General features: G+C 43.2%; 1 protein-coding gene across 2 annotated transcripts in view; it reads right to left on the bottom strand.

Annotated features, from left to right (window-relative positions):
* LOC111533764 (putative protein SSX6) overlaps positions 1 to 1,581 on the bottom strand; it is an 11,399-nt gene extending 9,818 nt beyond the window's left edge. Inside the window, exons 1-2 of one of the 2 annotated variants that reach the window (XM_026451080.2) lie at positions 1,338 to 1,369; positions 337 to 422 (exon numbers count right to left, since the gene is read on the bottom strand). The gene's annotated coding sequence lies outside the window, so the exon portion shown is untranslated. Of the gene's footprint in view, positions 1 to 336; positions 423 to 1,337 lie in introns of both variants that reach the window. The other variant, XM_026451079.2, reaches the window with a different exon arrangement.
* Positions 1,582 to 11,471: the final 9,890 nt, after the last annotated feature.

Here is an 11,471-nt window from a genome sequence, read left to right as displayed (position 1 = left end):
AAAAAAAAAAAAAAAAAACCCGCAAAAAAATTAGCTGGGGGTGGTGGCACAGGCCTGTAACATCTCAGCACTTTGGCTGGCCAAGGGGGCCAGATCGCTTGAGCCCACGAGGTCGATACCAGCCTAGCCAACCTAGGGAAACCCTCTACTAAAAAAATAAAATAAAATAAAAAGTATTGGTGGGGGCGGGGTAGTGCTCACCTGTAGTCCCTAGGCCGAGGCAAGAGATCTCTTGAGCCCAGGAAGTCGAGGCCAGCCTGGCTAATATAGCAAAACCCCACTTCTACTAATAACAATAACAACAAAAAAACCCAGCATGGGCGAGGTGGTTCCTGCCTGTAGTTCTGAGGCCGAGGTGGGAGGATGGCTTGAGGCCAGGAGGTGAAGCCCAGCCTGGCCAACATAGCGAAACCCTGTCTCTACTAAAAAGAACAACAACAATAACAATACCCAACTAGCAGGGGCGGAATGGCACACATCTGTAGTCCTGAGGCCAAGGTGTGAGAATTGCTTGAGCCCAGGAGGTTGAGGCCAGCCTGGCCAACATAGTGAAATCCGGTTTCTACTAAAACCAAACAAACGAACAAAAGCATGGGAAGGGTGGTGTACTTCTGTACTTCTGTAGTCCCTGGGCCGAGGTTAAGGATTGCTTAAGCCCAGGTGGTCGAGGCCAGCCTGGCAAATATAGCGAAACCGTCCGTACTAAAAAAATGAAAAATAGAAAATATTAGTGGGAGCAGGTTGCTGCCTGCCTGTAGTCCCGAGGCAGAGACAGGAGGACTGCTTGAGCCCTGGCGGTCGAGGCCAGCCTGGCAAACATGGCGAAACTGTCTCTAATAAAAAAAAATTAAAAAATAAAAAATATTAGTGAGGGCGGGGTGGTGCGTGCCTGTAGTCCCGAGGCCAAGGCGGGAGGACTGCTTGAGCCCAGGCGGTTGAGGCCAGCTTGGCCAACATGGCGAAACTGTCTCTACTAAAAAAAATGAAAAATAAGAAATATGAGTGAGGGCGGGGTGGTGCGTGCCTGTAGTCCCGAGGTCGAGGTGGGAGGATTACTTGAGCCCAGGCAGTAAAGGCCAGCCTGGCCAACATAACAAATCCCCGTCTCTACTAAAATACAAAAATGAAAAAATATTTCCAGGGGTGGGATGGGACAGGCCTGTAGACGCGAGGCCGAGGTGGGAGGCTCCTCCATGATGATCGTCCTGAAAGGCATTAGTTGTCTTTCAGTCCTCAAGATTTTCGGAACCCCAAGCACTTGAGGCCCCTACGGAGGCTTCCTCCTTTTCTATCTGCCCCCATTGGCCCATCTAGGGTGTCCCTTCAAGAGAACCTACCTCAGAGACACAGCAACGGCGGCAACGGCGGCAGCAGTTGGCGACAAAGTATGGCTGGAGGAGGAGAAAATATTCTGTGATGTCACTGCCCCAGGATGATGGACCAATCAGGGCAGTCAGTGAACTCCGTCCGGCCAATTAGAAGTCAGAACAGTAGGCGGGACAAGCCAAGCTGATGTGGAGTCTCTCAGTCCAGGCTCCAGGGACAGAACCTTCTCAAAGTGAGGGCAGAGACTCTGATTTTCCCGCCTAAAGCATCCCCTGGGATTGGCTACTCCAAGTTCAGAGTACGCATGCTCTGATTTTCTCTTTAGATTCTTTCAGAATCAGAGTACGCATGGGCTGGTTTTATCTTTCCGTTTTTCCTATCCCCCCCACCACCCCCCGTGGTACATTTGTTATCCAGTTTTAATAAGCAGTGTATACAAAGCAGGTCGCCATCTCAAATCCTTCCTGTCAGTTTCTAACTTTTTCATGTATGGGATTTTCCCTAGGAACTCTTTAGTAATGTAGGAAATTTGGGCTGGGCGCGGTGGCTCGCTCTTGTAATCCCAGCACTTTGGGAGGCCACAGCTGGTGGATCACTTGAACCTAGGAAGCAGCGGTTGCAGTGAGCCACGATCATGCCAGTGCACCCCAGCCTGGACAACAGAGCCATACCTTGTCTCTTTTTTCTACACACACACAAAATAAAATTAGCGAGGTGGGGTGGTGTGCCTGTAGTCCGTTACTCAGGAGTCTGGGTTAGGAAGATTGCTTGAGCCCAGGTGTACGAGGTTATAGTGAGCCATGATTCGGCAACTGCTGCCTACCTGGGCCACAGAGCAAGATCTTGTCCAAAAAAAAAAAAAAAAAAAAAAAGAGAGAGAGAGATAGAGAGAAAGAAAGAAATAAAAATTTCAATGAGTCAGTTCCAGTGGCTCATGCCTGTAATCCCAACACTTTGAGAGGGTGAGGCAGGAGGTGGAAGGATCACTTGAGGCCAGGAGTTCCAGAACAATCTGGGATACATAGTGATACTCCCATCTCTATAAAAATATTTTTAAAAAAGAAATTTAAACTAAAAAAATCCACTTCTATATATGTCTTTTTCTAAAAGACCAAAAAACCGGAAATATATTTTACCCATTGATATTAATAATATTTATAATAATAGTATTAAAAAGAGTATGTAATTAGGGCCCACTGTGTTCATCAGGGAGCTCATAAGTCCATTTGTCTAAGAAGTCTCTCTTACCCCCATCCCTAGCACCTCCAACAAGTCCCCGTTCCTCTCTAGGCTTTCCATGTACAGCCCTGATCTCTCTAAGATCCCCCCAGGATGACAGGGAGCTCTCTTAGGGCAGGGACAAGGCAATGGCCCTTGAGCCCAGCACAAAGCCCTTTATGTACATCTTCCCATTGATTTTCACAACCTTCTCTTGAGTTAAATACTATTATCATCCCCAGTGTGCAGATGTTGAGACTGAGGCTCAGAGAATTAAGCAGTCTGCTCAAGGTCAGTGGGTGACACAGCTGGGATTCACCCAGAAGTTGAATTGAGTCCAAAATCTGTGCTTTTATTTATGTATTTATTTTTAATTAAAATAATTTCCATAATCTCATCTCAAATTGTAATCCCCATGGATTAAAAATCCCAGTGGGGGAGGTTTTCCCCTTGCTCTTCTTGTGACAGTGAGTTCTCATGAGATCTGATGGTTTTATAAGAGTCTGGCATTTCCCCTGCTGGCACTTCTGTCTCCTGCCACCATGTGAAGAAAGTATTTGCTTCCTCTTCACCTTTGGCCATGATTGTTTCCTGAGGCCTCCCCAGCCATGCGGAACTGTGAGTCAGTTAAATCTCTTTCCTTTATAAATTACCCAGTTTCGGGCAGTTCTTTATAGCAGCATGAGAATGGACTAATGCATGGCTGCATCACTCTAATCTCAATCTCCATGGTCATTGCCTTTGTTTGTTTTCTGTTACTATAACGGAATACCACAAATTGGGGTAATTTATAAAGGATAGAAATTTATTTAGTGTACAGTTCTAGAGGCTAGGAGTCCAAGAGCATGGTGTTGGCATCTGGTAAAGGTTGTGCCACAGTGGAAGGACGAAAGACAAAAGCAAGTGCAGGAGACAGACAGAGAAAATGTGGCTAAACTCCCCTTTATAACAAGCCCAGTTTCGTGATAACTAATCCAATCTTTTGATAATGGCATTTATCACTTCCTCACAGACCCACCTCTTAATATTGTTACAATGGCAATTACATTTCAACACAAGTTTTGGTGGGGACATTCAAATCATGGCAGTCATACTGCCTTCTTCTCTTCTGTCTGTGTCAGATCTCCCTGCCTCAATCTGATAAGGACATTCAATGTTACATTTAGGGCCCACCCAGATAATCCAGGAGAATTTCCCCATCTCAGTATCTTTAACACAATTACTTTTTTCTTTTTTTTTTTTTTTTTGAGACGGGGTCTCACTATGTCACCCAGGCTGGCGTGCAGAGGTGTGATCTCAGCTCACTGCAACTTCTGCCTCCTGGGTTCAAGCAATTCTCTGCCTCAGCCTCCCGAGTAGCCGGGATTACAGGTGCTTGCCACCATGCTCAGCTAATTTTTGTATTTTTAGTAGAGACAGGGTTTCACCATCTTGGCCAGGCTGCTCTTGAACTCCTGACCTTGTGAGCCACCCGCCTCACCTCCCAAAGTGCTGGGATTACAGGTGTGAGCCACCACACCTGACCAGCATAATCACTTTTTTTGTTGTAAGTTAACACTCACGGGTTCCAGGGGTTACCATGTGGCTATCTTTTGGAGGGACATTGTTCAGTCTACCACAGCCTGCCCTCTGGCTTCCGAGGATTCACATCTCTCCCACATGCAAAATACATGCACCCTGTCCCCAAATCCTCTAATGTCTCAAACCGTGCACATTCCCTGAAGTCCGACATCTTATCCAAATAAGATCAGTTCAGAAGTACCAAGTCTCCTCATCTAAAACAGATATGGATGAGACTCTGGTTATGAAACATCCTGGGGCAAAATTCTCCTGTTGTGAATTCGTGACACTAGAAAACAAGTTATCTGTTCCAAAAATACAGTGGCGGGACAGGCGTAGGATAATAGTTACAGATGTTTCCATTTCAAATGGGAGAAAATGGAAGAAAGGAAGGAGTCGCTGCTTCCAACCATTTTGAAATCTAGCAGGACAAATTCCATTTGGTTTCAAGGACTCAGAATAATCCTCTGTAGCTTGAAGCTCTCCCCTCTGGTCCCATAGCCCTCCTCTCAGAATGTATGTCATAGTGATTCACACCTTTAGACCAGCAGGTGCTTTGTGGATCTTTCCCAGATAATATCATTTCTATTACCGGCTATGGCTGAGCATAGTGGAAGAGCTCCTTGAGTCACGTGCCTAGTCTCTTCAGCACTAGCAAACATGGCCCCATTCTTGACTTTCTACAGCATACCTTCCTGACTGTGCCTTTCCTAATTTTAGTGTCTTTTGAAATCTTGATAGGCTGAGAATTTCCCTGGATCCTTTTTGCTTAAGAGTCCTTTCCTAAGTTTATTCTTTCCTCTAACATTTTGCTAGTACTTAGATTGGAGTCCAATATAAAAATGAAAAATTATGGGACTAAGACTGCAGGTTAAAAATGATGGAATCTCTAGGCAAGTTGTTGAGAGTTTATGAAGGATGTGCCTTGGGAAGGGAGTCTTACATATGATCAGACTGGTTGGGATTGAAAATAAATTGTTTATCAGTTTTTCTAAAAATCGAACATTAGTGTCAAGGGTGCACTGAAGCAGGGCGAGTCTGCTCCTCTAGGTTTGAAACAGGCTTCCTTAACATGTTGATCTGTTTTTATTTATCGTTTAAATAATCAGTCTAAAAAACTGGGGATTTTTTTTGTGTGTTTTAAGATAGTTTCCTAACTGCATTTATTATGCTTTTGTTTTTCTTTTCGTTTTCTGAGACAGAGTCCCGCTCTGTCACCCAGGCTGGAGTGCAGTGGTGCGATCCAGCCACCGTAGTAAGCAAGGTTGCTCACTACAACCTCCACCTCCCAGGTTCAAGTGATTCTTGTGCCTCAGCCTCCCGAGTAGCTGGAATTACAGTGACCCACCACCACACCCGGCTAATTTTTGTGTTTTTAGTAGAGACAGGGTTTCACCATGTTAGCCAGGCTGGTGTAAAACTCCTGGCCTCAAGTGATCTGCCTGCCTTGGCATCCCAAAGTGTTGGGATTACAGGCATGAGCCACTGCATCCAGCTATAATTAGCAATTGTACAATAAATTTACTTTGTACAATGGTTTTGAACCAAGATCCCAAGCCTAGGGGCCACCAGCTAAACAAATCACAAGACTATGGGGCAGTTGAATGAGCTCTCTTGTAGTCTTTGAGTAGTATTTTGGGACTGGGTTGAATTAAAGCAGAGTGCCAACTCTATAAAAGGGAGCACTAAGTGAATTAAAGGATTTGGGGGTCATGTTCTGTCAAGTGAAACATGTAGACATTCAGGGAATAAGAGTCTCATTATGATATGAAGACTTATTCTGAAGTCTTGGAAAAAGCTGTCTACAGTGTGGAAACATCAACTTCTCATCCTGATTTGTCGTTCGAATGTCTCTGGTAATGGCATTGGACACTTTGGTGAACTTTTTGTGTGGTCCATACATCAGGCACAAGACTTGTTCTTTAGAATTTATGCAGTTTTATTATATAGGTCTTGTAAATCAAAAATAAAATCCTAAGCCCCCTGCCCCCAACTATCTGAATGGACTTCCTCCGAAGCCAGGGCTCTTTTAAAATTTAACCTGAGAGACTGTTTCAGGCCATTACAGGAAGTGTGGGTCAGGCATGCTTTATTATGCATACCTCTCTGGCATCAACATCAACATAGATTTGAAGTCTGATAAGAAACATGTTGGCCGGGTGCGGTGGCTCATGCCTGTAATCCTAGCACTTTACGGGGCTGAGGAGGGCGGATCACGAGATCAGTAGATCAACACCATCCTGGCTAACACAGTGAAACCCTGACCCTACTTAAAATACAAAAAATTAGTCCGGCATGGTGACACGTGCCTGTAGTCTCAGCTACTTGGGAGGTTCAGGCAGGAGAATCACTTGAACCCGGGAGCCGGAGGTTGCAGTGAGCAGAGAAGGAGCCACTGCACTGTAGCCTGCCTTGACTACACATCCCCACTTGTCCTTGGTGGAGTTGAAGTCGATCCCAATATCACTCTCCCACTGCAAGACCCCATTGCAGTGGTCCCTGTGCCTATCACAGTAGTCCTGCCACTGAGTAAAGTCGTCCTTATGATCTTTTCTTTTATTTTCAGAGACAAAGTGGGTGATATTGGTTGTAATTGCCCAGCTCAGAGGGCAGAGGAAGAGGTAGGAAAGGAATGCTCAGTTACTGGCCAGCTTTGATGAGTCTGCACTTTTTCTAGGAACTTTCCAAGCCCCCTGTTCCTTAATGTTATCACACCACTTTGGGTTAGCACTGGGCCAGCCCTGCCAAGTGTCTGCTCTATACGTTTACAGAACAGGTAATAACCTTCCAGAAAACAAGGAGAAAAAAGAATGCAACTTAGAAATCTCCACCTGGGCTGATCCTTCATTGGTGGCCTCTGACCTTTTCCCACTCTAAGCCATCTCATCCCCCAGTGGGGACCAAACCATCAAGGGTTTTGTTACTGGGAACTGTTCTGAACTCCAACCACTTCCCACCTCTTCTGGGGCATCTGTAGGGTTGGGTTTGGGAAGGAAGCCAGCAACTATTCCTGGTTCACCATCCTCTTCTGGAACCAGATATGCTTTTACATTTTAAAAGTAATTTGAAGTCATTACTAAAAACAACTAAAATATATATACCACTTAACTACATGACAGGTGCTATTCTAAGTGCTTTACATGTATTTATCCATCAAATCATAGCAATCAAATGAGTTAGATAATGTGGTTATCCCCAGTTTACTCTTGAGTAGCCTGAGACACAGAAAGGTTATATGACTTACACAAGGTCACTGAGCTTAATAAGTTGAGAAGCCAGAAACTGAACCCAAGCTATCTGGTTCCATAGTTTGTACTGTAAAATGCTAGTGTTAACTGTACACAGCAGCTCATGGCTGTAATCCCACCACTTTGAGAGGCGGAGGTGGGAGGATTGCTTGAGGACAAGAGTTCAAGATCAGCCTGGGCAACACAGCAAGACCCTATCTCTACCAAAAAATAATTTTTTTAATTACTCAGGCGTGGTGGTGCACACCTGTAGTCCCAGCTCCATGGGAAGCTGAGGCACTTGAGCTGAGGAGGCTGGGGCTACAGTGAGCCATGACTGTGCTATGGAACTCTAGCCTGGGCATCAGAGCGAGGCCCTGTCTAAAATAAAAGAAAATGAAATGCTAGTGCCTTTAACCGTTCTACCGTTCTATCACTCATTAGTATCTGTATCCATTCCTTGAACAGCAAAAGAACTTCTCTTTTCTTTCCTGTCCCTCCTCCCATCTTCCATGTTTATGTAATACCTGCAATTTTATTTCAAAACTATAATTTTTTTAAGTTTACAATCAAAAGTTTACACTGTTTAATACATTTTACTGTTTTTCTTTTCACCATTGCTTATTGAAATCACCTCCTTCCTCTTAAATTTACTTTTCTCTTCTCATAGGACTATATACCAATAGTGATTTCTGAAAGATATATGTGTCATGAATTTTCTGAAATAATTTTTCCCTCATTCTGGATTATCCTGGCTGTATATAGATATCTAAGTTCAACTTTTTTTGTTTGTTTGTTTTTGTTTTGTTTTGGTTTTTTGAGACAGTGTCTGGCTCTGTCACCCAGGCTGGAATGCAGTGGCACCATCTGGGCTCACAGCAATCTCTACCTCCTGAACTCAAGTGATTCTCCTGCCTCAGCCTCCCAAGTAGCTGGGACTACAGGCACGTGGCACCACACCTGGCTACTTGCTGTATTTTTTGTAGAGATGGATTTTGCCTTGTTGGCCAGGCTGGTCTCAAACTCCTGAGCTCAAGGTATCCTCCCATCTTGGCCTACCAAAATGCTGGGACTATAGGCATGAGCCACTGCGCCTGGTCCAAAGTTATTTTTAATCAGTTCCTTGAAAAACTTCTCCATTGCATTCTCTCTTCTCTCTTTCTCTCTGGGGACTTCCAGGATTTTATATTTATCCTGGAAATTTTACTCCTAGGGCGTGTGTGTGTGTGTGCACACGCATGCATGTGTGTTAATCAGGTTCAGAACTAGGTGAATCTTTTCAGTTTGAAGATTCATGTGTTTGTTCAGTTGAGAAAATTCTAGAACATTATTTATTCAAGTACCGCCTTCTCTACAGTCTTTCTATTCTTTTTTTTTCTTTTTTTAAGATGGAATTTTGCTCTGTCACCAATGGTGGAGTGCAGTGGCACAACCTCAGCTTACTGCAACCTCTGCCTCCTGGGTTTAAGTGATTCTCCTACCTCAGGTTCACCAATAGCTGGGATTTCAGGTGCCCACCACCACGCCGGGCTAATTTTTGTATTTTTAGTAGAGACGGGGTTTTGCCATATTGCCCAGGATGATCTCAAACTCCTGACCTCAGGTAATGTGCCTGCCTTGGCCTCCCAAAGTGCTGGGATTATAGACATCAGCCACTGAGCCCGGCCCAGTCTTTCTGTTCTGTATGTCTGGATCTTCTATTGGATGAACATTGAAACTTCTGGGATCTATTCTCCATTTCCTTTATTATTTTCCTTTCATACTTTCTATTTCATGATCCTTTTCTGCTATACGGTGAAGTAGTGCCATGCCAGAACACATTGTTTCATTGGGTTGTTCCAGTTTCTCTTATTGATATGCAAAAGCTTTGTTGTATATTAGAGATGGTTACTTTTAATGTATTACAGATGCTTCACCATTTTCCCCAAAAGTTGCCTTTTTAAACAGTTGTTTATGGTGTCTTTTGAATTAGGTGATACTTTAATTTTTGCATCTTTATGTCAGATTCATTGTTCATAGCCTTCGTGTAATGTCAGGAAGTGCCTATGCCAACTCAAGATGTCTTACACTGTAATATTTTCCTAAATTTTCATCTAGTTCTTTATGACTTCACGTTTTCACATTTAAGTCACTGGATTTTTAGAATTTATTTTTTTAAGTAGTTTAAAGTAAGGATTTAATCTTCATTTTTTCAAACGGATAGACACTTGTCAAGCAATCATTTATTATACAACCCATCATCTTTTGCCCCTATTTGGAAATGCATGCTGAAGTTTGCATATAGATTAGTCTGTTTCTTAACTTTCTCTTTTGTTTCACTAATAAATGTTTCCATGTGTTTTCATTTCTGATTGCTGCTGTAACAAATTTTCAATAGCTTAGACAATGCTGGGCTGGGCGCAGTGGCTTACCCCTATAATCCCAGCATATTGGGAGGCCAAGACAGGCAGATCATCTCACATCAGGAGTTTGAGACCAGCCTGGCCAACACGGCAAAATCCCGTCTCTACTTAAAATACAAATATTAGCCAGGTGTGGTGGTGCACACCTGTAATCCCAGCTACGTGGGAGGCTGAGAGAGGAGAATCACTTGAACCTGGGAGGTGGAAGTTACAGTGAGCCAAGATCACCCCATTCGCTCCAGCTTGAGCAACACAAGTCAGACTGCATCTCTCTCTCTCTCTCTCTCTCTCTCTGCATATATATGTGGATATATATATATTATATAAATATATGTACATATATACACATATATATGTGTATATATATATGACAATTTTTGAAAAAGAAGAATAAGGTGGGAGGAATGGCTCTACCATATTTCAATACTTCTTATATAGCTATAGGAATCAAGACTGTGTAGTACTGGGAGAAGAATAGACACATAGATCACTGGAACAAAATAGAGAACCTAGAAATAGCCTCACACTGATTTTTTACAAAGAGACAAAAAGAAGGAAGGATCGTCTGCTTAACAAATGGTGCTGGAGCAGTTGCAGAGCCATAGGCCGATAAAAACATGACCTAATCTTCATACCTTTATACAAAAAAGTAACTCAAGTGGATAATAGATTTAAATCTAAAATAAAAAACTAAAAAAAAAAAAAAAAACTTTTACAAGAAAGCATAGGAGAAACATCTGACATCTAGGGCATAGTGAATGGTTCAAAAAGCATAATCCATAAGGAAAACAAATAAATTAGATTTCACCCAATTTAAAACTTGTGCTCTGCAAGAAACCGACTTCTGGCTTGGCCAGAAGTCCATAATCTCGAAGTCATAGACACACCTTCCAAGCATCACAATCTTTGGTTTCTTTAATAACAATAGCATTTAATAATCCTTTTCCTCCTAGGCACAGTGGCTCACACCTGTAATCCCAACACTTTGGGAGACTGAGGCAGGTGCATCACTTGATGTTAGAAGTTCGAGACCAACCTGGCCAAGATGGTCAAACCCCGTCTCTACTAAAAATACAAAAATTAACTGGAAATAGGGGCACATGCCTGTAATCCCAGCTACTCAGGAGGCTGAGACAGGAGAATCGCTTGAATCCAGGAGGCAGAGGTTGCAGTGAGCCAAGATCATGCCATTGCACTCCAGCCTGGGCAATCAGAGGGAACTTCTGACTCAAAAACATAAATAAATACATAAAATAATTCTTTACCTCTTACAGCAGTTACAACCTCAGAAGGTAGATTTATGTATTCATTTCTCAAGATAACACCAATTTTTTTCTGAATTTTCAGCAAGGTTTTCTTCTTCTAAAACCTCAAGGGCTATGATGGCCACTGGGCAGCCTAGTGGATTGCCACCCTATGAGGACCCATGTTCCCCTGGCTTAATGGTCAGTATTATGTCATCATCCCACAGCACCGCAGACACAGAGTATCAGCCCCTAGAAAGGACCTTTCCAAGGAGGACTATATCAGGTCTGACATTTTCATGATCAACAACCAGCCGTCTACCAGTTCTGGTCAGTCCTACCTGTATTTCATCAGCAATGAAGAACCAAGCTGAGAGCGCGAGGTGGGATGAAGATAAGTTAAAATACCACAAAGCTTACTGTTCTTATGGAGATTCAGCTGCCCTTTCTTTCTTTCTTTCTTTCTTTCTTTCTTTCTTTCTTTCTTTCTTTCT

This window comes from Piliocolobus tephrosceles, chromosome 12, assembly GCF_002776525.5.
Source record: "Piliocolobus tephrosceles isolate RC106 chromosome 12, ASM277652v3, whole genome shotgun sequence".
NCBI lineage: Eukaryota > Metazoa > Chordata > Mammalia > Primates > Cercopithecidae > Piliocolobus > Piliocolobus tephrosceles.
This window is presented reverse-complemented; position numbering and strand designations above follow the sequence as displayed.